Genomic DNA, 24,380 nt, shown 5'->3' on the forward strand with positions numbered 1-24,380 from the left:
AGAATCGTCCGTATAACAAACTATGCGTTCATCAAGTTCCAAATAACCAGACAACCATTCTTCACGAAGAGGATAGCTCACATTGAGTGTTTTGAAAGGAAAACTGTATGCGAGAGTTAGGTCACTAGGAGCGAGTAAACACTCATCCCACGTAACCATTTGAGACCACACGCGAGTGAATTATAGATTTTCAGCTTGAATCACACGATTGGCTTGTAAATTTTCACACATTCCATATAAATCTAATAACATAAATCTGATAACATAAATCTGATAACACCAACAATGATATGCAGGTGGCTCTTCGATCGGTTGACGTCGTTTAATTTTGGGCGGTAAATTCGCAGTATCCGCCGCTTGAACATTTTCAGTTCCGCCAATCAGCATTATCGGCATTATCCAATAAAAAATACTTTGAACTCCTTTCACTAATCAGCACTTACTTGCTACAGCTGGATTATCACTCGAAATAACTGTTTCGACCAATTACTTTACTATAAGTTGGTTGATATACATAGATTGAAATTAGACTTTGAGAGATACTTACACTCTTACCAGCCGCTTCCTAGTTTTGGGTAAAAACCTACCCAAAATCAACTAAAGTGGATCTCCTCAATTTAAGGTAACGAGTGATGACCTCAAAATTTAGGTAAACGTAAGTTTACCCCATAAAATCATAACACCATAAAAAGCACGCTACCCATTTTTTACGATCAAGTCAAAGTTTGAGTAGATAACGACCTAATTTTGGGTAGCTTATAAAAGAGCTCGACAATGAGTGATTCCTCCAAAAAAATAGGTAAAACGATTTTCAGTGTTGACACCGCATCGTGCACTCCCAGTGATGCCAACTCTCTGTTAAAACTCTGAATTGGTTCGGATTATTTATAAATCCAATAAACATGACAAGTAATGAGTATAATTTTTACAATAAATAATTTGTTTCTTCTAATTCTTCCGCTTTAATCCGCTCATTTATCACAGTAGATTGTATTACAACGATAATAGCCGTAGTGAATTCATGTCAGACTGGTGAGCTGAAGTTCTTTATGATTATTATAAACAACTGACATTTTTAACTACAGCATATCATACAGTAGTCATATACTATATTGGAACAACAATTCGTATCATCTGTGTGCAACACTTTGTAATAGAACAAAAACCGAGTTCATCGTTGAATTAACAATATTCCAAAACAAATGTGGTTAACACAAAACAAGAGATTTTTATATAATTCGAGCTATACCAGTTCGTATTTTCAATTAAGCGGAATGTTTTTGAACGATTTTTGCATTGCAAAGATCGTGTACTGTTTTTTGCACTAAATGTTTTTATTCAATTTTGCATTTAAAAATACTCAAGCGAGTTTGCCAATGTAAGTTGCACTTAACTGATTTTTCCTGATTTACTACCCATTGCAATTGAGACCGCATTTCGCAAGTAAACAAGCTCTATAAAACTATACACATTTACGACCAGATTTTCATCATAGGATGATCGCTGGATCTATTAACAATTTTGTCTGCGTTACATTCCGATGCATCTTCAAAATGACCAGATGGCTTAACATGATTAATGTACAATATATGAAATAGAACACGCAATAGAACGTGCTTTTACTATTTCATACCTTGTGAAACATATTATTAAACTGTGTGAATCAGCTTTTAAAATTTTTCGCGAAAATGAGAATCAATGAGATTGCGATAAATTCATTAACAAATGCTGATTTGACTTGGTTCTGTCTAAACAAATACAGTTATCACAGGCATTTGAAGAGAATTAGTATTACATTGATTTGGACATACGGAACAAATTGTTCGTTTAAGGCGTACAAGCGAATGGAAACTCAATGGCATGCTAACTATGTGCGAAAATTGCGTGCAATATCATAATTTCTGGTGTTATCCATCCAGCTACCGAAACCGTCAGAAATGCGTTGTTACGAAATGCAATCCGAAAAGTACTGGTGCCGTCACACCATGGTAAATCGTCCAGAACAATTCCATATGTTAAACTATGAATCGTTTTATATTTTCAACCTGTTTCGAAAGTCATTGGATAACCATACTATCAATATCGTTATAATGACAAATAACTCCAATGTTGGGCTGATTTAAAATGGTAATCAAAATCAATCTAATCCGATAATTTTGAATATTTCACTACTAATGTCAAGAATTAGTAACAGACACACGCGTATGTCCAACATCTCTCAAATTTAAATTCTCAACTTGAACCTTCTAGAATGGCTTGTTCATTTTCACACATTTCGATCGTCTCACGACAAAAGGGCTTAACTGCAAATGACATTTCCTCTTTGTTTACTTTTTCTTTCACGATTTACCGAACTTATTTTATATTTGACGCTTTACTCTTCGCAAAACTTTCAAGCTTTCGATTTATATTGGAAACTTTAGAGAATTTGCAATAATGGATCCGTAATAATCAAAAGAGAAAGTAAACAAAGAGAGGCTCTCATTTGCAGTTAGGCCCTTTTGTCGTGTGACTATCGATTTCATATACCCTATATGATTGCAAAAACCCGAGTGTTCAATCTAAGCAAGACTAAGTACATACATTTTGTCACTTCTTTAAACGCAAATATGTGAAATGTGGAAATTGAATAAATTACTAAAAGATATTACAGTTTTTACCTTTCTCTATAGAAAAGTATTAGAATTGTTGGAAAACCCGACTTTTGAACGGAGCCTTGGAGACCCATAGTGTTATATACCATTCGACTCAGTTCGACGAGATCGGAAAATGTATGCACTTTTCGAAGATATTTATACGCGCTGAATTTTCTCAGAGATGCCTGAACCGATTTCAACGAACTCATGCTCGTTTGAAAGCTACTGTCGGGTCATTGATCAAGTTCCAAGATCAAATGGCTGTGACTTTTGGTTCGGGTGAAATGATTGTATAAGTGACGTAACCGACAAAACGCGTTGTATTTATATGCGCTCAATTTTCTCAGAGATGGCTGAATCGATTTCAACAAACGTATGCTCGTTTGAAAGCAACTATCGGACCACTGATAAATGGCTGTGACTTTTGGTTCCGGAGATATAATGGTATAAGTGACGTAACCGACAGTACACGTTTTTTACCGCTCTAATGTATATAAGAGTGCCAATATTTTGGGATCCCCTCTAATTTCGTAAAGCGCTATTTTTCAGAAGTTTAAGCATCTCGAGAAAAGTTCTCATGCAAAATTTGAGCTAAATCGGACATGGGTAAGGGGTGCTGCCCAGTGGTTAAAGTTTGAAAATTTTCGATTTTGAAAAAGCACCATAGGGGAGAGTACATGAAATTTCCGAAATCGAACATTTTTTTTATGCCAAAAATCTTAAAATTGCATGAAACGTCGAGATTTAGTGTTATTTTCGAAAAAATTTTTTTTCGAGATAACACTAAATCTCGACGTTTCATGCAATTCTAAGACTTTTGGCATCAAATTTTTTTTTCGATTTCGAAAATTTCATGTAATGTGGGGTTAAACAAGCTTGAATTCTATATTTCAACTTAGATCAATCTTTGATCATAAAAGTTGTATAGAAAAAACTTCAACAAATTGTAACCTGACACAAATGTGTTTTTGCTGTTTCATTGTAACTAAAGTACACACAGGATCAAATAAAACCTTCGTTACAAAGAACTTGTATGGCAACCCACGGTATGTGCATCAACCGCTGGGAATTGGAATTTTGCGACGGCAATTCAAACGCGCCATTCAATTGCAGCGCGTTCTGTGTGTTTGAAACCCTTCGCTCCTGTTACTTTTCCAAATTAAATTCATGTCAAAAAGCGTTTTATTGCTAATGCATGAATATCATCATCGGTATCAAACAGCTGGAAGTAAAACAGTCTGCTGGAAGTAATCAATGATTGAATTTGAAGCATAAAATTTTTGCGCATACCTGAAAGATTACGAGATGATCATTCATAAACCTTTTTCAAATTTGTCACCAAATATTTTTCATCTTAAACAAGGTTAACTTCATCACAACACCGCTGTTAGATAAACACTTGTTATCAAAAATTTCTCAAATCGAATGAACACAATTTCACCAAACGCTTTAACCATCGATGTTGTTTTCATTGACATTTTGAAGCGACGCGAACAGATTTCAACTAAAAAAGTTGTTGATTTTGCATTGCGATTATTGTTTTGCTTCCAACTGTCTCCGGCATTTGACAGCATTCAAAACGACATATTTTTCAACTACATGCATAACATATATGCAAATCAAAAATTATATTGATTGAATCAAAAAGAAATTAGTTAAATCAACTATCGCAAAAATCAAAAACTGCGATATCGCAATTTTATGATCGAAGGGTTCTCCGTGTAGTTTAGGTTTAAGCTTACTCTTATTTCAGCCATCTTTTCAGCTAATAGTTATATTTCAATCCATAGGAACGAATGAGGTAGAATTGGGTAAAACTTCTGATCATATCTCCGGAACCGGAAGTGTCAGCCATTTGATCTTCAGCTATGTTTGAGAAACTTGAGCGCTTAGAATAAATCTTCAAAAAGTGCACACAACCATGCACACATAGACATTTTCCGACCCGAACTCGAACCCGATGGGTATTGGTCGGGTTCGGGCTCAGAAAAAAATAGGTTTGGTAGGTTCAGAGCGGGTACGGGTTACGATTTTCTTCATTTTTAACGGGTACGGGTCGGGTTCGGGCTCAAAAATTTGGTCGGGTCTCGGGTATTCGATCTCGAATACTGGAATTATTACGGGTTCGGGTCGGGTACGGGTAAAAGTTTTTTTTACTTTCGATCGGGTACGGGTCGGGTTCAGGTTTAAGATATGGCTCATTTCTGGTTGAATGGATACGCCAATAAGCAAAATTGTCGCATATGGAGTGAAGATTAGCCAGAAACACTGTAAGAGCTACCAATGCATCCCAAAAAAATCACTTTTGTTTTTGTGAAAAATCAAATTCTATTCCTTAAAAATATCACCCTTTAATATGCTTTGTCGTATGTACAAAATTAGAAAATTTACCCCATCGAAATATCTGAACGCTTATATAAATAACTTGTGTTTTAGAAAAAGCTCAAAATTTACAAGATCTATAATTTCTCTTGATAACATCCTTACTCATTCGTGAAGTTATGACATATTGCATTGCATTGTACTTTTTTACAAATCTCGCCTTAGATTGATCTTACTACATGCACAACCAACGTTTTTTCCGATCCTTGAACCATAGACCGTTTTAATTCTTCTGGTAATTCCCATCCGTTTGCAGAACCTCTTCGATATCGGTTTTCTCTCCTTACACTGAGTGTCCTTCTGAAATCCACAACCGCAAGACATGAACGCGGATCTTCACAAATCGTGCCAACTACGGAGCAGTGAGGTGCTGCGTATGTTGTATGTCTGGCTGACTCATATGCCGCCATATGCTTCGAGTTCTCAAGCCTAATGGTCAGCGATTTATGAATGAAACAACCAACGAACTCTAGATTGCATAACCCAACTACTCCAAACAACGTCTTACCTCGCTCGTCTCGGGAAAAACCCTATCACAAGCTCAGCCGTCACACACCGCCTTGAGTGCAGAAACTGCAAACCAAAACAAATCAGAGTGGGGTAGCGCCACCGAACCGAACCGGGCCGGCAAACTGACGCAGCTTCGGTTTTAGCTGTTACCGATGTAAACTTTTTGGCGGGGCATTGATTTTCCGTTTTTTTTGCTGGTTAGCCGTTTTGTTGGTTGATGGTTGGTTCAACTTGAGCGCGCGCCTGCTGACCAATTTACACAGTAACTGACATGCATGGGAGAGCGATAGCCCCAACCAGGTCAAGCGGATTCGATTTGGTCCCAATTTGAAGAGCCAATTTGATTAGGGTGTATAGGGTCTTTTGGAAGGGTATCTGAGCACTGCCCACGAATTGAACACATGTAATAACCAGCTTCTAAATCCCACTAAAATATTTAATTTAGGACAGCAATTATATTTTCACAAAAATCCGTTGCAAAAGGGTTTTTATTTCACGACCTAAGTAAATTAATCTCTATTCATTGAGCCACAAAGCAAGTTGTCTGCAAACTACTCACGTGAAACCACGCATACCTACTTTCATGCTTCGTACATCGAACCCACAGAAATCGACCCGGTTCCAAAAGTGGGTTCACTTTGAACGCCCTCCAGCTGATGTCGTCGACATCGTCACGACCGCAGCCGGCACCGCAAGCCGAAACAGGCTATATTGTTACATAACAGGGCTGGTTTACATGATGCAGTTACTTTTTTATTGCATTTTATTGTTTTTCATTTCGTACCGATCAAACAACGACATTGCAGTTGTCTTTTAACCGGTTTTGGGGCCTTACAGTGGATGCTGTTATACTTGCCGTAATAAAAAAAAATACTTATAAGCCAGTCTTCAAACTATCAACAACGAAAACGGTTGGGAAATTCTTTTACGCTAACAGATGTCAGATCCGGGAAATGTAACCCGAACGTAATAATAATGTTTCCAGACGTATCCTTTCCAATGATCATAAGAAAATTGTCACTGGATTTTAAACTGGTGCAAAAATGGTGCAAAGATTTCTATTTCGTTTCTCGGTCCCGTGTTGGCGGTTCAATGCATAGGACGTTGGTCTTACAAGCCTGTTGTCGTATGTTCGTGCCTCGACCTGGAAGGATTCTTAGTGTTAGTAGGATCCATAGTACTAGCCATGCAATGATTCTGTACACTAAGAATCGGCTGCGAAATCTGTTGAAACAGAAAGGCTAAATTCCACAAAAGGAATGTAATGCCAAGACTTTGCTTGAAGAACTATCGGGATCGATTAGCAGTGTCATAAGCATAATTATATTTTGCTGATGGACACGCAGAGAAATGGGGCATGTTTAAAATAACAAAAAATTTAGTAGATTTTTGAATTTGATTCATGGTCATTTCAAACTATAATATGATAGTTTTGTACCAATTTCTCCCTTCAACATCGAAAGTGATCTCTGTTTGATTTGAATCAAAATTTTAGACTAACCAAACGAAAAATATGTTTGTTTCGGCTTGCTTATTGTTAAAATAAACTAACTATTTATTTCATGCCTACCAATGTTATCGGCATTGTCTATGTTAATTTTATTCTGTTATGCTTTTATATCAAGAAAAAAATTGGTTCAATTTATCTATGATTTTATTTGTGTAATGTTATAACTAAGTTTACTGTTTAAATTAACGGTATTACTTTCATTTCTTATAAATCGAAGCAACTTTCCCCGCGAATAAACCAGAGCTTTTTTTCTTCCACGGATAAAGCTTGCACGCGTTTTATGAGTAAAATAGAATCTACTTCTTTCATTTCCTAGGGGGTTCTCAACTATTCGAGTGTATTATAACCAATGATGGCTTTTATCGTATCAAAGAACGCTCACTGGCAACTCTTCACATGATTGAATCAGTGCCATCAAAGAGAGACGAATATCATCGCAACAACAAAAACCCGACATGGCTCATTTAACATAGAATCGACACCAGTGCGAGAACGAATTTCTCTCGATGACATTTCTGAGAATCAAAGGTTAGCACGCTGCTGTGGGGATCCTCTCTGAAGCAACAAACGGTCGCTTATTCTCTTTTAGCGATCCGATTCTGTATGAGCAGTGGATAATTGCGATAGAATCATTTTACTATTGCCGCTTATTCTAACTATGTGAATATAACCTTTGAATAAGTTGTGTCTATGAAAATGTCTGTGAAGGCTCCACACAAAGGTTTTGAAATATTGCAACCTAGAATGAGAGTCATCAATTCGAATCATGGATTCGATTTTCTGCGATAATTGTCAACTTGCGATTCTCTCTTGGGAAATTCCACATAGCAACGATCATTATCTGACTGTAAATTTCTTTTAAGGGCGTGAAATACTCAGAGTATGAAGTTGAGCGAAAAAATGTAGCAAAATTCTCTCACGGTTCATGCATTGAGAGACTCAAGTTCTTGTAGCATTTTCTACCGGATTGAAAATGTTCTATACAATATAGATAGCAATATAGCAGCTTCTGTCAAATTTTCGGCAATCACCAACACTGATTATAACATTATAACATTACATAACACATTTTCTCACAAAACACTAATTTGATGCAGGATCTCTATCTTACCCGGACTGATGGTGCACCGAATCGTTGGATGCTATAAAAATTAAAAAAAAACTAGGGCTTGATATTGGTTTATGAATAATTCGATCGTCTCGCAATAAAAAGACTAAATGTCTTAAAATATTTCAAAATTCGAACAAAAACTTGATTGATCAGTACACAACCAAAGACGGATTGGGAATAAAGACTGTCCCAGAAAGTATGGGCGCACTTTGATTTCGCTCTAAATAATTCACAAGTGTTAGATATTCAAATTTTATTCGATATACTGATAAAATTAGACTACAACAACAGAATATTATTCTCAACATTTGCTACTTAGCCATTGTAGACTAGCTGGCGCACCTTCTTGCGAACGTTCCTCATTAAATTCCGTACAGACTTCTTGGCGACAAGTTTTGACACTTTTTTCCAATCTTTTTCGAACTGTTGAATGGTTTCGGCTGCCGAGACATGTTTCCTAAGATGTGCCTTCGTTAATGCTCAAAATTCCTCAATTGGTCGAAGTTGTGGGCAATTTGGTGGATTCATGTCTTTTGGGACGAAAGTGACATTTTTGGTAGTATACCATTCTACTGTTTATTTCTAGTAGTGGCAAGAAGCAAGATCTAGCCAGAAGACAACAGGATCCTTGTGGCTTCGAATCATGGGTAGAAGTCGTTTTTGTAAACATTCCTTGATGTATATTTCGCTGTTCATTGAAGCTGTGGTGATGAAGGGTGATGATTGATTAATAATGTTTACACTAAACCAAATAAATATATCATAATAAGACTGTTATTCATTACACTATGAGATTTCCTATACAATCATACGAATTGTTAGGACAATGTTGTATTCAACAACAAAATTTTGTTCACCACGAGTGCCTTTTAACTTCGTCTGAAACTGTTCTTCAAGCTTCTTTGCTTGGCTTCTCTACTACCTAACTGATAATAACAATAAATTTTGCACGGAGTAAAATTTTGGTTAAAAAATGTTGTGCTAGGGCACATAACCATTTTTTATATGTTTACGTTTCGTCTTTGACTCATCAGTGCATAACCGATCAAATTAAACTATTTAATGCAAAACTCGACAATTTTTTTTCGTTTAAGAAACTCGACAATTCAATTTGAACTGCTATGTACTGATGAGTCAAAGACGAAACGTAAACATATTCTAAACTGCGATCAGGTTCACCGGATTTTCCAGAAATATTCAGAAAAATAAAATTGAAACACAACAATGAAATCTCATTTGTAATTTTTAAGCAACACCATTTATATTTTTTATGATTACTTCGTCTATCCTTCTGCCCTAGAATCTATAGGTACGGTAATTCACTGTGGTTTATGTTATGTCGTCTATATTGTTCATGAAGGTAATGAATGCTGTTCACAATAAATGTTGTGTTACTTACTTTAGCTGGTAAAATTTTTGCACAAATGTCACTAATTTAAAATTGAAAAGAGGAAGATGAAAATGCTACAGAATAAATCAAACGAGTGAGAAACAGGACGATTGCAGTAGAATTCTAATATAGAAATATTACCATGTGAAACACGCGAATGAATGGTTACTAGTTTACAGAGTATGTACAATAAAGTTTTAGCATTGGTATATATTTTTTAACGATTTATGGAAAATAAACTTGCAAATAATTTTTATTCTGAAAATTTTATTGTCTGTTTTAAATTTTGATCAAGATTTTATGATTACTCAATACCAGCTGGTTTATATTTCTTCCTTCTCTAATAGATTGAAGAATTCGACCAATATAACAGTAAGTAACAAATTATTGGAAACTTTCAATCTTATGCAAAATCAGATCTCAAAATTCGAGAGCTAATTTTCTTCACTAACTAGCATATTATTCATCAAATGGAGAATTGTTGTGAAGACCCGAATCAGTCAACTTGCAGACGAAACCATGCGTATCTTCTACGCATCGTAGATCTTTTGAATAGATACACACCTAGCAAAATGCGAATAATGTAATGAAATGAATTCTCAAGTACGTCTACTACATCAGGTATTACATCACGATTTTATGATATTTGCGGCATCACAAGAAATGTCGAAAAAAGCAACTCCCTTCAATTGCTTGATCTCTTTTCTTTAAATTACTGCCGGTCAGTCACGTTCCCAGAGGGCCTGGCTCCTCCCGAAATCAAAAACATATAATTATTTAGAATGTCTCATACATGTGTTACAGAAATAACAAAGCAGTTCCAGTGGAAAAGTTTAAAGTGTATGTTAAAAACAGCCGAAAAGTTAAAAAGACACACCGAGAATAAGGTACATAAACAATCTTCAGTAATCTTTGGGCCCCTCCCGAAATGAAATCCTGGGTACGGGCGTGTTTCTGTTGATGCAAGTTTCGTCATCAAAATACAACAAATTCTATTGAAGCCTATAGAATTGACTATGAATGCTTGTGTTCATAATGTGGGATCACAAGTTTATTTATTTTTTTTTTGAGAAAATTGATTTATTTAAAAATAGCATTCTTTTTCAGCGTATACTTTCTCCATATAGACTTGATAATTACCCCAATAAAACACCAAATCAATCGGGCAAAGCATTTCCGACATAAAACTATTTTGATATTTTCAAGGAACTCTTGCCTAGGCGCTTCTTAAAGTAAGACTAGACTCAAAATGGTAAACTCGTGATGTTAATTATCCTTTGTCATGAAGAATGTTGTTTATGCGAAATTTCAAGTGCACAAATAAATAGATAAAGTGGTAGTTGAAGTTCTTACGATAAATTGATGAAGAATTCGATCTTGGGAATTCCCTATCGTTTGTTTTTTTCACCTTCACTTTTAGCACACATTTGATTCCGCGTCGCACGCGCAACCTCATCAGTCAAACAACTGTCCATTAGCAGCTGCACATTAAGTCAAGTTTTACTTAACCGAGCTTCCCTGGAGGGTGCCCGTGCCAATGTTCATCTCTGCTTGTCTATTATTTACATCATTTGAAAATATATATTAGAATGATGGCATGTATCTTTATTCAATGAATGGAAATCAATCTGTATGAATATCAAGAATAGTCCATCATCTGTGTATTTAATAACGATATACTTTTTGTCTTCACAAACAGTAAAATATAGGTACCCTCACTCTATCCTGTCTAGAACTAGTCTTCGTGCTAGAGGCTCTCAGACATTGTTGTGTGAAAAAAGCGGGGGCGAATTATTTACTCACTGGCTCACGTGCTCACGGACTCTCGTGCAGTTCGGTGACCTAGATCAACGTGAAATGCCGGCTGGGGTTTTCCAGTGTTGCAGCTCTGGCGGTTCTGTTGTTGCGGCGAACAATTGTTTCGATTGATTACCTTCACTGCGCTTGGAATTTCCAACGTCCGCCAAGAGAACCAAACCTCTGGCGTGATCCGCCGATAAGATTCTGACTGAGTAACGGGATTAAGATTGGAAACTTGGTCGGAAATGGACACAGCTAAAAGTAAAACTTTGCTATTGAAAGTAGAAGCCGAAAATTCAACATCAAAATCCCTTATGTAAGTGGAGAGAAAGGAATTTGATCAACCTTGAAGCATTAGCACATCCCATCTTCTCATTCAAAGCATCCACGGTTGCTTCAAGATTTTTTATTGCATAAGAATAGAGTTTTTTTGGTGCATAACGGTATCAAGATGGCCAGTTATCTAATCACACAATTTATAGAGATTCAATAGCCTTATTTTAACGCTGCTCTTCATCAATGCATTTTTTTAAACATCACAAGTCAACGGCAATTAATCATAACCAAAAAACTCGTTTTAAAGCTTAGAACCTTTTCCCGTATCCGTTATTCTAGTGTGGCATAGCAGAAGCGAGCGGTTCGATAGGCAAGACGCATGAATGAAGAAAAGCCCCATGCAGGTGACTCAGCTGATAATGTTGTCAACAATAGGAGACTTATAACGTTTTCGTGGTTCACCGGCGATAGAAATGGACTCTGCCAGCACCCAGTTGGAAGTGAGTGTGAGTACAACGATGAAACACCAATGTAAGGAAAATCGAAAACGATGTTAGTCAACTCAAACATCGAACTATAGCTTGTTCGTTTGGAATAATAAATGTGTTCGAAATACAAGACCTTGAACACGTTTGCTGTCACGTCTGTTCAATCGACCTTCAAAATGGGTGGTTATCGACAACGGAGCATCGTGATACGGCACATCATTTTGTAACATGACGAAAAAAAAGAGAAGGTGCTAATTATGATTGCAAATTTTATTCCGATTCATGCGTTACAATGGCGGTTCAATACTTTCTGCAAGAGTTCCTTGCAGTAATCGAATGTGTTACAACGAAGAAATCGGTTACAGCATTACGAGATTTGTTTTGATCGTGATGTTTTGAAATTTGTGGGAATTTCTGAGATTAGGAAGGTTTTACCGCATAAGCGATTATTGAAAATCGAATCAACTTCGTTATACGAGATTTGTTTAAAAAGTATCGCGAATTTTGAATTTTCGCGAATGTTTTTGAATGTACAGACAGTTTTTGACAGCTCGATTGTCTTCGATTGTCGGCTATCTCAAATCTTGTATAGTTTATTAATATGCAGTTACTGTGATAACAATCTAAATTCAACCATGCTAAACATTATCAAAATATGTATCCTTCTCACATACACTGAATTCGTATTTATTTAAAATATCTCAAGATAAATTAACTACACATTTTCAGTCGAGTATACATCTGGCCAACTAACCGAGTGCGAACTAAAAGCTTACAGCATCTAGTTATTTAATTTTCTGTATTTGTGTTGAAGAGTTGTTTTTCAAAGATTAACAAGTCGGAAGAAACGCTATGGAGCTGAACAGTTATGTGGTCGCCATTCGTTTCGTTTCCATTTCTACGGATCAATGGTGCTCTTCATTTTGGATATGTTTATCGTGGATTGAATTTTTCGAATGCGAAAAACGAGAGCCAATATAGTCAAGTGTGCTTTGGATTATTCAAAAATATCTATTGTGTTACGAGCTTTTCATTAAAAAAATGACAGTAGGTTAATAAAATTCTGCGTTGCACGCATTTTAGTAATGGAAAAGAAATGAAACTGTTGCGGAATTTATATCACATAAAAAGCATATGAATTTTTATTTTCTCTCATGTCTGATTTTGATATTTTAAACATATTGTTTTAGGTTTCTTCAGCGTAAAGGGCCTTTTGCCTTTCTTATATAGAAAGGCTATACAATCACTGCAAAAACCGACTATTGAACCGAGGCCCGAGGGCCGAATGTCATATACCATTCGACTCAGCTCGACGAACTGAGCAAATGTCTGTGTGAGTATGTGTGTGTGTATGTGTGTGTGTGACAAATATTGTCACTCACTTTTCTCGGAGATGGCTGAACCAATTTTCACAAACTTAGATTCAAATGAAAGGTCTCATAGCTCCATACAAAGTTCCTGAATTTCATTTGGATTCGACTTCCGGTTCCGGAGCTACAGGGTGATATGTACAAAAATTGTGAAAAAAATGTCACTCACTTTTCTCCGAGATGGCTGAACCGATTTTCACAAACTTAGATTCAAATGAAAGGTCTAATGGTCCCATACAAAGTTCCGTAATTTCGTTAGCATCCGACTTTCGGTTCCGGAGCTACAGGATGATATGCACCAAAAATGTGAAAATAATGCAATAAAAATGTGAAAATAATGTCACTCACTTTTCTCGTAGATGGCTAAACCGATTTTCTCAAACTTAGACTCTAATGAAAGGATTCATGGTCACGGTTCCATACAAAGTTCATGAATTCATTTGGATCCGACTTCCGGTACCGGAATTACAGGGTGACATGCACCAAAAATGTGAAAATAATGTCACTAACTTTTCTCAGAGATTACTAAATCGATTTTCACAATCTTAGTTTTAAATGAAAGGTCTCATAGTCGTATACAAAATTCCTGAATATGATTTGGATCCGACTTTCGCTTCCGGAATTGCAGGGTGATATGCACCAAAAATTGGAAAATAACGTCACTCAATTTACTCGGAGATGGCTGAACCGATTTTCATAAACTTAGATTCAAATAAAAGGTCTTGTGGTGTCATACAAAATTCCTGAATATTATTTGGATCCGACTTCCGGTTTGGTAGTTATGGGGTAAAATGTGCAAAAAAAGAAAATATGTGTTCTAACTTTTCTCATAGATGGCGCCACCGATTTTCACAAACTTAGGTTCAAATGAAAGGTCCTGTGGTCCCATACGTAATTCCTGAATTTCATGCAAAACCGACTTCCGGATCCGGAAATAAAGGGTAAAGTGGGTTAAAAATTGTATACCATCACTGAAAATGGGGAAAAAACCTTAAAATTTTTTCTAAATCTACCTCAAATCTTTTCCAATTGATAGTTTTTATCAGTAGATGGTCAAACAAACCGATTACGGTTATTCTTTTAAGAATCGAAGAAAATTATTTAGAAGAATATCACAGTGTTATATATGATAGTATGATTGATATGATAAAGGCATCATTACACCACTAGGTGGATTAAAACAGTTTTTATATAAAAGATGCAATTAAGTTTTTCTAGTTTGCAGGTCTTGCTAGTTGATGACAAAAACTTTTCATTTTAGCAGTACAGATCTTCGGTTTCCGATTTCGGAAGCCCCGGTCAAAGATTTTCAGATGGAACTCATGGAATGGATTTCTTACAGAAAGCTTAACTGATTTCCTCAAACTTAGAATCGAATATCAGAAATAATGATCAGAAATAATGATCTTACTTTTCAAATGCCTTTCCGAAATTCGCCCTGTGGAAGAATGGGTAGAAATTAATCGTGAATATCTCGAGTTGTTTCAAACGCATAAACGTAATTTTTCCCTCATACCATCAGATATATGATCAGCAATTTACGGTTGAATTTTCAACAATGTGAGATAACCGTAAACAACTAAAAAAAAGTGGGTGGGTAATGTCAGAGACATAACCAGATGACGTGAATACAAATAAGATGGATGGCTCAGTTTCATTGATATAAAAGGCTCTGAATGCTGGGCCTGGATTTCTGGAACTAAATTTTTGAGCTGTAGGTTAGAGCTGAATTTGAGATCTGAATTCTCAATTTTGATGCTAGATTCTGGAACTGAATTCTGAACCTGAATTCTGAAGCTGAGTTCTAGCACTGATTACTGAACCTATGCCATGGAACTGAACTTGGGACCAGGATTCTAAGTCGGCATTGAATTCTGAACCTGGATTCTACAGTTGAGTGTCAGCTACAGAAATCTGATTTAGGGTTTAATTTTCGAGTTCGGATACAGAATTCAGCTCCGGAATTAATTTCTAGAATCCAAGTCTGGAATTTAGTTCGAAAATCTTTAGAATCTAGTTCCTGAATTTATTTATTCTTCTATAATTGTAAAACTGAATTTTCGAATCAAATTCTTCTGCTGCGCTGAACTGAACATGGATTCTGGAATGCAATTTAGTTCTGAATTCTGGATGTACAATTGAATTTTGGATCTGAAATATGTTCCTGGATTTCGGTCTGAAGTTCCAAAACTTCAGGCTCAGAAATCAGGAATTCTGAAGTTGACTTCTGAATTGCGGATAGAAATTTTGAAACTGAATTCTGCCCTTACTACAACTTCCAGAATTCAGTTTCAAAATTTAAACGGAAGTCTAGAATTTATTTCTGGAATTTGGTCCGAGTGTCCGAGTCTAGAATCGAGGTTTTGGTACCAGTTTCAGATTTCGATTTTAAAATCCAAGCTCAAAACCAAGTTCTAAAATTCGGCTCCAAAATGGTGGATCTAAGATTTAGATCTTAATTCTAAAAATGAAAAAGAAAATCTGGTCTTGGATTCTGAATTTAAATTTCAGAACTGGATTCTAGACCTAATTTTGGTCTGAACTGCACGAGTCAACTAGGCAGGCTAGAATGCAAGATTTAGCTTCACTAGTCAAACATTTTAGAAAATTTTAATTTTGATTTATTTATAGTTATCTAATACTACTGAAAATTTAATCACAAATATCGGATATCTACGATGGGCTGGGCATGTCATAATGGTTCTTGAATCTAATCCGACTGGTACAAGAAGAAGAGGAGCGCAGCGAGTAAGGTGGATCGATCAAGTGGAGGGTGATCTCAGAAGCATCCGTGTCTTGAGTGGCTGGTGACGAGCAGCCATGGACCGAGTTATGTGGAGACGTATGCTTGATACAGCAAAGGACACCCCAGGACTATATCTGTTAGGTAAGGTGATCATATTTCCGATGACGTGGAGAATAAATTATGTTGATATATTAAATAAAACAAGAGAAATTCACGATCAAAAACTTATCACCCACTCATATGATAAGTTTTGAAAAGGCGCCCCATATTCAAGTAAGACATGTCAAAATTTAGTTTCCTGTAACTTTTGGAAACAATGGGGAAAATTCATCACGCTTGTTTACTATATTCGCGACCGGACGACGATTTTGAGGAAGACTGCCACCAGCGGCGTACCGAGGAAATTTGGCGCCCGGGGCAAAATAAGAGTTTTGCCGCCCCATCGTTGGATTAGTGAGCAAAAACAAAAATCCGAAAATCCGCAAAGATTTTCGACGAGCAAGAAAAAAAAATGACCTTGCCGCCCTTTTCAAATGTTGCGCCCGGGGCGAATGCCTCCCACCAACAAATCGTTCGAGTTTGGGCAGCATTTTTCAGAGTCGCGCGATTTTTTTAAATGCTGTTTTATCCGTAAAAAATTTCAATTCTGAAATATTTTTCGAACAACAAATGAAATTTAAAAATAACACGTTTGTTTAGGGAACTTGGACTTAACTTGAATATTATACATTTTGCATTTCAAAGTTGATACAGTGTGCCGAGATAATTTTTTTGAGAAAAAAAGTCCGTCATGAAATTAAGTGCTAATGATCGTTTTAATCGAGCCCCGAGCTGGAAGAATTCTTAGTGTCAGTAGGATCCATAGTACTAGCCATGCAATGATTCTGTACACTAAGAATCGGCTGCGAAGTCTGTTGAAACAGAAAGGTCAAATTCCACAAAAGGAATGTAATGCCAAGACTGCTGCTGATCGTTTTAATGAATGGAGTACATCTATAAATCTAAATTCTGAAGTTTACTTGAGTGTGACACTCCGAACCGCAGAGCCCCAACGCTAAAACATACAGTAATATATTTCACCCTAGTATCATTATAAACGAAGCTTTCGCTTCGTTTCATTGGCGCTTTATATCGACTTAAACCACTCAGCAAAAGCCCAAAGAATGCCTGTCATCTAGTAAAGCAGATAATCTATGTTAAGGGGTATTCGAAACAAGACTTTAGCGAAATAGCTTTTAACCCTTTATAGTGCGTACATACCGGAGTTGTTTGCAGTATGAGATTAACCAATTCTACGCTTTTAACGTACATATACCATTCGACTCAGTTCGTCGAGTACGCAAAATGTGTGTGTGTGTGTTTGTATGTAACGTTTTTTTCACTATCTTTTCTCGGAGATGGCTGACCCGATTTTCACAAACTTGGATTCAAATGAAAGGTCCTGTGGTCCCATACATAATAACTTCCGGATCCGGAAATATAGGGTAACGTGTATTAAAAATATTATACTTTTACGACTTATTTAACCATAGTCGCCTTTTCAAAATTCACCCTGTACAAGAATGGGTAGAACTTAATCGTTAATATCTCTTATTGTATTTAACGAAGCTACATAATTTCTTCTTCAAGCTATAGCGAAATTTTTCATTCTTTGTTACAAACTAAAATCTGTGTACTGCAAATTCGTTTCTTAAACAAGAGATGTGAATGCTGAGTGTGATACTTGTTGTGGTCGACTGACAACAAGTGATTCCTTGAAAACTCTTCAATACTCAAATATATGTAGTTCCCATGGCCGGTGAAAGAGGTGGGTACGGTGGGTAGCACTACCAACCCGAATATTCCAAAGGTGGGTAATTACCCACCTGAAATTTCGAACAAAAAACAATGGAAATATTAGCATTATTCATAATAATAAGAATATTTTTATTGTAATTCGGAATAATAAATAAAATCAAAATTATAGAATGCTAGTTCTCAAGGTAGAGCAAGGATGTGAAGATATACCGCAGAAAGGTGAGACGTGATTTGAGCAGGCAGAAATCTTTTAGTAACTTAACTTTTCCCTTCCAGCAAAGGAGTCGAGCTTAAGCATCTCATCAATGCGAATCACTCGGGTCTCTGAGATACCGGAAAATACCGATAAAGGTCTTTTATACTTTACATTCCGAACCGGCAAAAGAAGAATGCAGTAGCAAGTAGAAAGTAACAACTTTTGGTAGCTTTGCCGGAATAGTAAATAGTAGACCTTCATCGGAATTTTCCGGCAGATGTTTAAGGTCGACTCCTCTTGTAAAAAGTGAAAGTTAAGTTACTAAAAGATTTCTGCATGATGAAATGAACCCTGTCACATCTCACCTTCTATATCTTCACATGAAGAAAATCACTCAAAATCTTTTGACGTAAAACTACGTTTTTTTTATTCAATAATGTAATATAATTTTAAGGCACACTGCTTAAGCTCTAAGATGCCAAGGGTATTTTCTAATCTTAATTAACGACTAACTTAAAACAAGAATAGTATCATTACGTAATGTCGTATCGGGGTCGCGGATTCTCGAAAACTTTCTCGAACTTTCTGGTGGCGATCAGCAGTGGCCGGTGAATTGAATATAGCATGAGAGTCTTCCAGATGGCGTTGGTAAATATCTATATTGGCCGCATCATTCAGTCCGTGTGGGTCCGCGGGAAAAATCATCAGGCAACAAAGACTCGGCGGGGGGCCCGCAGCCTGGTTATCGACTGGAACGGTTCTCCGTTGTCGATGATGGTGATGTTACTGAAGAGAATCAAAGAGAAGTAAATATTGTGGAAAACGAGGTAAAAAGGGGATGTGGGAACAGCATGTCTCAATACGACAGAGATCTAATTAGTTTCCATCGAGATGGTGAAGAGACGGGGGAAAGGAGAACGAAAAAGTTAGTGTCAAAAAACAAAGATCTTGTTAGTTCCAATAAAGATGGTAGACAGGGACGGGGATCGAGAGAATCGGGCGGATGACTACGTTTTTGCTTTCTATACCGGTGTGCAAATTCAAAATACTGAGAACCGTACAAACAGTGCTCAGGTTTTGAATATCTCAATCATTTTCAATTAATTTTCCATATCATTACATAAACTGCATTTAAAATATTTCTACAGTTCGATTGGAGTAGATGAATCTATAAAATCATATTTCAGATAATTGGTGATCGAAATTTCAGTTAGTAACGAAAATCTTTGTCATGGTTTCTTCTAACAAATACATACAAGTTCACGGTTTCCATTAAACTTCTGCGTTTCAATGAGTGTGTTCGCTTCTAAGAAAATCACTCATACAAACCAAGATTCTGTATCGAATAAACTTGAACTCTGTGTGATTCAGAAAAGAAGTAAAAGTTGCTAACACATCGTTCAAACAGTCCAGGAACTAATCAGAAAAACATAATTTCGTGTGCAGGCATATTTTTTATTCATCAACATTATCATCTTCAAATGACATACAATCATTCTAGCACTTTTCATAGTTTTTCAATACCATCCTTATAGAATGATTTGTCACTGGTCTAAACATCGGCTTCCTTTGTGGCGATGACTGTCTTATTCGAGCCAAAATTTTTTCGCTGGCGTGTCTTTTTCTAATCCACAAATGACAAGTAATCGCTGGGGCTAGGTAATTGTGAACAAGATGGATGAGGAAACAGATCGCAGTCCAATTCGTTTAATTTTGTAATTGTTTTCATTGACTTATGGCACGGTGCATTGTCTTGGTTAACGGTGAATCACTTTTGATGGTACTTTCTTGTTTAAGATAGTCGATGTTAATTATACCTCGAACATCTAAAAAACTCATGCCATGATTGTTTCAGCTACCTGTTACGTTTTCAGATGGCTTTCCCAGTCTGAATGCTGGTATGACTCCGGATAAAAATATAGGATCCATGTTTCGTCCACTGTTCCATACCAACGCATTATATTTTATTGCGGCAGACTTTTGTTGATTATGACCGTGTTCGAGATCCGTTTGGTAACGATTTTTTTATGCTCAGATTTTCGTACAAGATCGTAAAAGAACTTCCAGTTCATGTGCTAACGATCTCAGCATATCTAATCTCACGAACTTTGATTTTGCGTTCATACATCACGATTATCAAAACTTGATTATTTTTTTCCGGTTGACTGCCTTATTTAGCCACGTTCAAAATCAGAATACCATAAAACTTCATTTTTAATGGATCCTAGTGGGGAAAGCACTTCTCAAGCTATAGCTGGGCTTGCGCGTTTTTTTCCTTTAAAAAGCAATGTTTTAGCAACACGCGGCACACGGAATTCGTTATTTCTATTTTTTCTAAATAAATTAGATTCAGTGTTCGTAGTGAATTGAATTATATTGGCATATATTGGCAGTGATTTTGAAACCAGGTTAAACCTTAGATGAGAGATTTTGTTTTAAAACTTAGTACCGAAAACTCTTCAAACTTCTAATTTACGCGTTTCATGAAAAGTTTTATAGATTCAATATTCTATTAAAAAAAACGACTGCACTTTTCAGGGATAAATATCGTTTTCATTAGAATAGAGAAATACTTCGAAATAGTTGGTAGTTCTCCGCAGTATGAAAAATTACCCACCTGGGTTTAACATGTTTCACCGGCCCTGGTAGTTCCCATAGACAACACGATTAGTAAAAATTTGGCTATTCAAAACAATACACAACAACTTTATTAGCTGATGAATCCGATCAGTTATGAATCTCATGAAATGCATTTTTTTTAATATTCTAGTTTTTAAATTCTAACAATCAAAACGGAGCAGATTCTGAGGAGCTTTGTTTTATTGTATCCTCTTATTTTTTAATTAATGACTCATACATTGCAATATGTTTCAGATACAACCATTTACCATATCCTCCATTTACCAAATTTTTTTGACACTTCCTATAAGGCACCTCTGAAAATATTTTTCGCTATAAATTGAAATTTGGTTTCATTTCATTTTTTTACATGTTATACGTTGGTTGTCGCCACCATTTTACTTACAGTTTCATGAAAAATACAATTATTTCAAATTTTGGTAAGATTCGACATAAATGTATTTCTATTATGTTTGTTCACCTTTTTTATTATAAATTGGTATATAATTCGCTTAAACCAAAGAAAATTTTCCAAAGTGTGTGAAAGAATGTCAGTTTTATTCGTATGCACGACATTCAGTTACGTCTCTGACATTACCGTTTTTTGCCTTTCTCTTCTAGACCTGACGTCTATATTCAAATTCAAAATAAAATTATTCTAATCGGTAGCAATTATCAATAGACAAATAGAACAAACCGGCTATCCTGATTTTGGGTTTTCAATTCCGGAAGCATCGGAAATAGTGGTCGTAAATTCCAAAAAGGCTCTCACTAATTTTTCTCAGCGATGGATTGACCGATCTTCACAAACTTAACTCAAATGAAAGGTCTTGTGATCCCATATTGAATTCCTGAATTTTATCCGGACTCGATATCCGGTTGCGGAATTACTGAGTGAAGATTATTATAATATTTATACCGACACTAAAAGCGGTGAGAGAAACACGTTAACTAATTTCTAAGCTTGCCTTAAAACTATTCCAATCGGTAGTTATTGTCAGTAGACGACCAAACAAATTAATTTCAGCATTCCTGGTTCCCGCTTTTCGTTTAACGACTTGACATTATAGCCATAGACTCAAGAATGGATCCCAGTCACTTTTTTCTCGAACCAACTTCGATTACACTGGTTCCCGGATTCCGGTTTCGGAAGCACCTGCAATAGTGGAACTCACTTCGTTTTCTCACTCGTTTCGTTTCACTCTGTAGGTTATACTAGTTGATTTTGTTTTTTAAGAATCAAAGAAAAGTTACACATTTATATATGAGAATATGTGAGAGATGATAAAGGCATCATTACACCACTAGGTTGGTTTAAATCAGGTTTTACCTTTTTTTATATATATATAAAATAGGTATAGAATTCGCTCAAACTTTAGAAAATTTTTCCGAGGCCCGGAGGGCCGAATGGCATATACCAATCGATTCAGCTCGACGAACTGAGCAAATGTCCGTGTGTGTGTTGTCAACTAAGAGGTCGAGTTCTCAGAGATGGCTGGACCGATTTTGATCAAACTAGTCGCAAATGAAAGGTATCCCCGTCACCCAAAACGCTATTGAATGGTTTTGAGATCGGATGTTTACTTTTTGAGTTATACGAAGTTTTATGGCAAAATTTTCAGTTTTTTGACAGTATCTGCCTCAATTGACTTTGAAAACAGAATATGTTTTCAGACTTAAATTCCGCACGGTAATACCTATCCAACAAGCCATAGATTGTTAAAATCCGTCCATTTTTAACGGAGATATCGAAATTTTTGTGTAAACGACCTTTCCCCCTATTCCAGCAGTAGAAGTTTTGAGCGCTGTATGACAAAGAAATGGTTGGGAGCAACGGAAACACGATTTTTTATACTGTTACATACAATTGTTTCTAAGTACCAAAAAGACTGTGTACAGCATCCTTTTTCATGACATTTAGCCTCGGACCGATTTTAGCACGGCTCGTTTTTGGCAACATAATCGTTCGAATACGACGTATGTAAACCAGATGATGGCAGCATTTTAGACTTGATAGCAATTCCAAAATTATATTGATTTAAGCTATAGCAATAAATGCTGGAAGAACATAACATCCATATACCATTCGAATCAGTTCGTCGAGATCAGCAAATGCGTGTGTGACAAATAATTTCACTCAATTTTCTAGTAAAATTTCTTTTCTACAAATTCAGATTCATACGAAAAGTCGTATGCTCCCAAACAAAGTTCCTGAATTATGTTTGGTTCCGACCTCTGGTTCCGGAACTACAGGATGATATGTGAAACGAAATAAAAATTGTGTTTTCTCGTAGATGGCTGAACCGATCTAAGATTCAAATGAAATCTGAGAATCATCTAAGCTTCAAATTAAAAGTTTCAAGATTCTATAAAACATCTTGCTCTTCAGTTAGACCCAACTTCCGGTTTCGGGAATACAGGGTGATTGGTATAAAAATGTCTATTCCACATAAATTAATCAGGTTTATCGTGTTAGCAGATTAGCATAGTCGATAAAACAATTAACTTTTTTCAGTTTTAGTGGTATTCAGAAGGCACCTAAAAATTTAATTCGTGCTATGATTTCTCAAAGATGTCTTCACTGATTTTCAAATATTTTGAAACAAATGTAAACTATACAACTACTCAGGTGAATTTATCTGACTTCGGCCATACCGATTTTAGAATTCCGGTTCCAGTATAAAATCGTTTCTCAAAGCTCAATCGTTTTCTCAAAAAAAGCCTAATCAAATTTCAGAAACAAAAATTCAAATTAAAATAAACTTATATACAAAATTAATTAATTTTATCCAATTATGACTTCCGATTCTCGAATTACATAATGATGAATTTTTAAAATTCAAACCGATATAGAAGATGACAATCCCGAAAAGCTTCAAAGTTGGACTCAAAACTGTTGTAATATATTCGTCACATGGCCATACGAATCGGTTTGGGTTATGCTGGTTCCTGAATACCGGCTCTGGAAGTACCTTAAATTATCCTAAACTCTAAAGTGGAAATTACTTCGACATATCATGGAATGTTTAATCGATTGTCCCACTTTTAGATAGAGTAATGAGTTATTTAAATGTCAAATTGCAGCTTAAAACGACGGTCATTAAAACTTAAACACCGAAGAATATTCATGCAAAAAACACTTGCGGATTGATAAAAAAAGGTATCATCTCACTGCTAGGTGGATTGAACACGTTTTTATCATAAAAGCTGTTCTTAGTTATCGTGCACACCAGTTTGATAGCTTGTTCCATCTTAAGGCAACCGTATCTCAGGAACAACTCGATATTTTTACATTAAATTCACACTGCTGCAGTGTCTGCTAAAGAATAATAACTACATTAAAATTGAAGATTGGTCTATTCATTACTTTTTTTTATCCACGCTCGAAATGAAGGAACGAAAATCCTCGTTTACTGGAGAAGCTCCCCTGAAAGTGATGCTAAACAATTTTTTAATCTACTATTTGAAGTTTTTTACGATCAAGATTTTAACCAATTAACTCAAATTCAAATGTAACATTGTAAGATTTCGTGAAAATATAAAAAAATA

The sequence above is a fragment of the Malaya genurostris genome, chromosome 3, assembly GCF_030247185.1.
Source record: "Malaya genurostris strain Urasoe2022 chromosome 3, Malgen_1.1, whole genome shotgun sequence".
Lineage (NCBI taxonomy): Eukaryota > Metazoa > Arthropoda > Insecta > Diptera > Culicidae > Malaya > Malaya genurostris.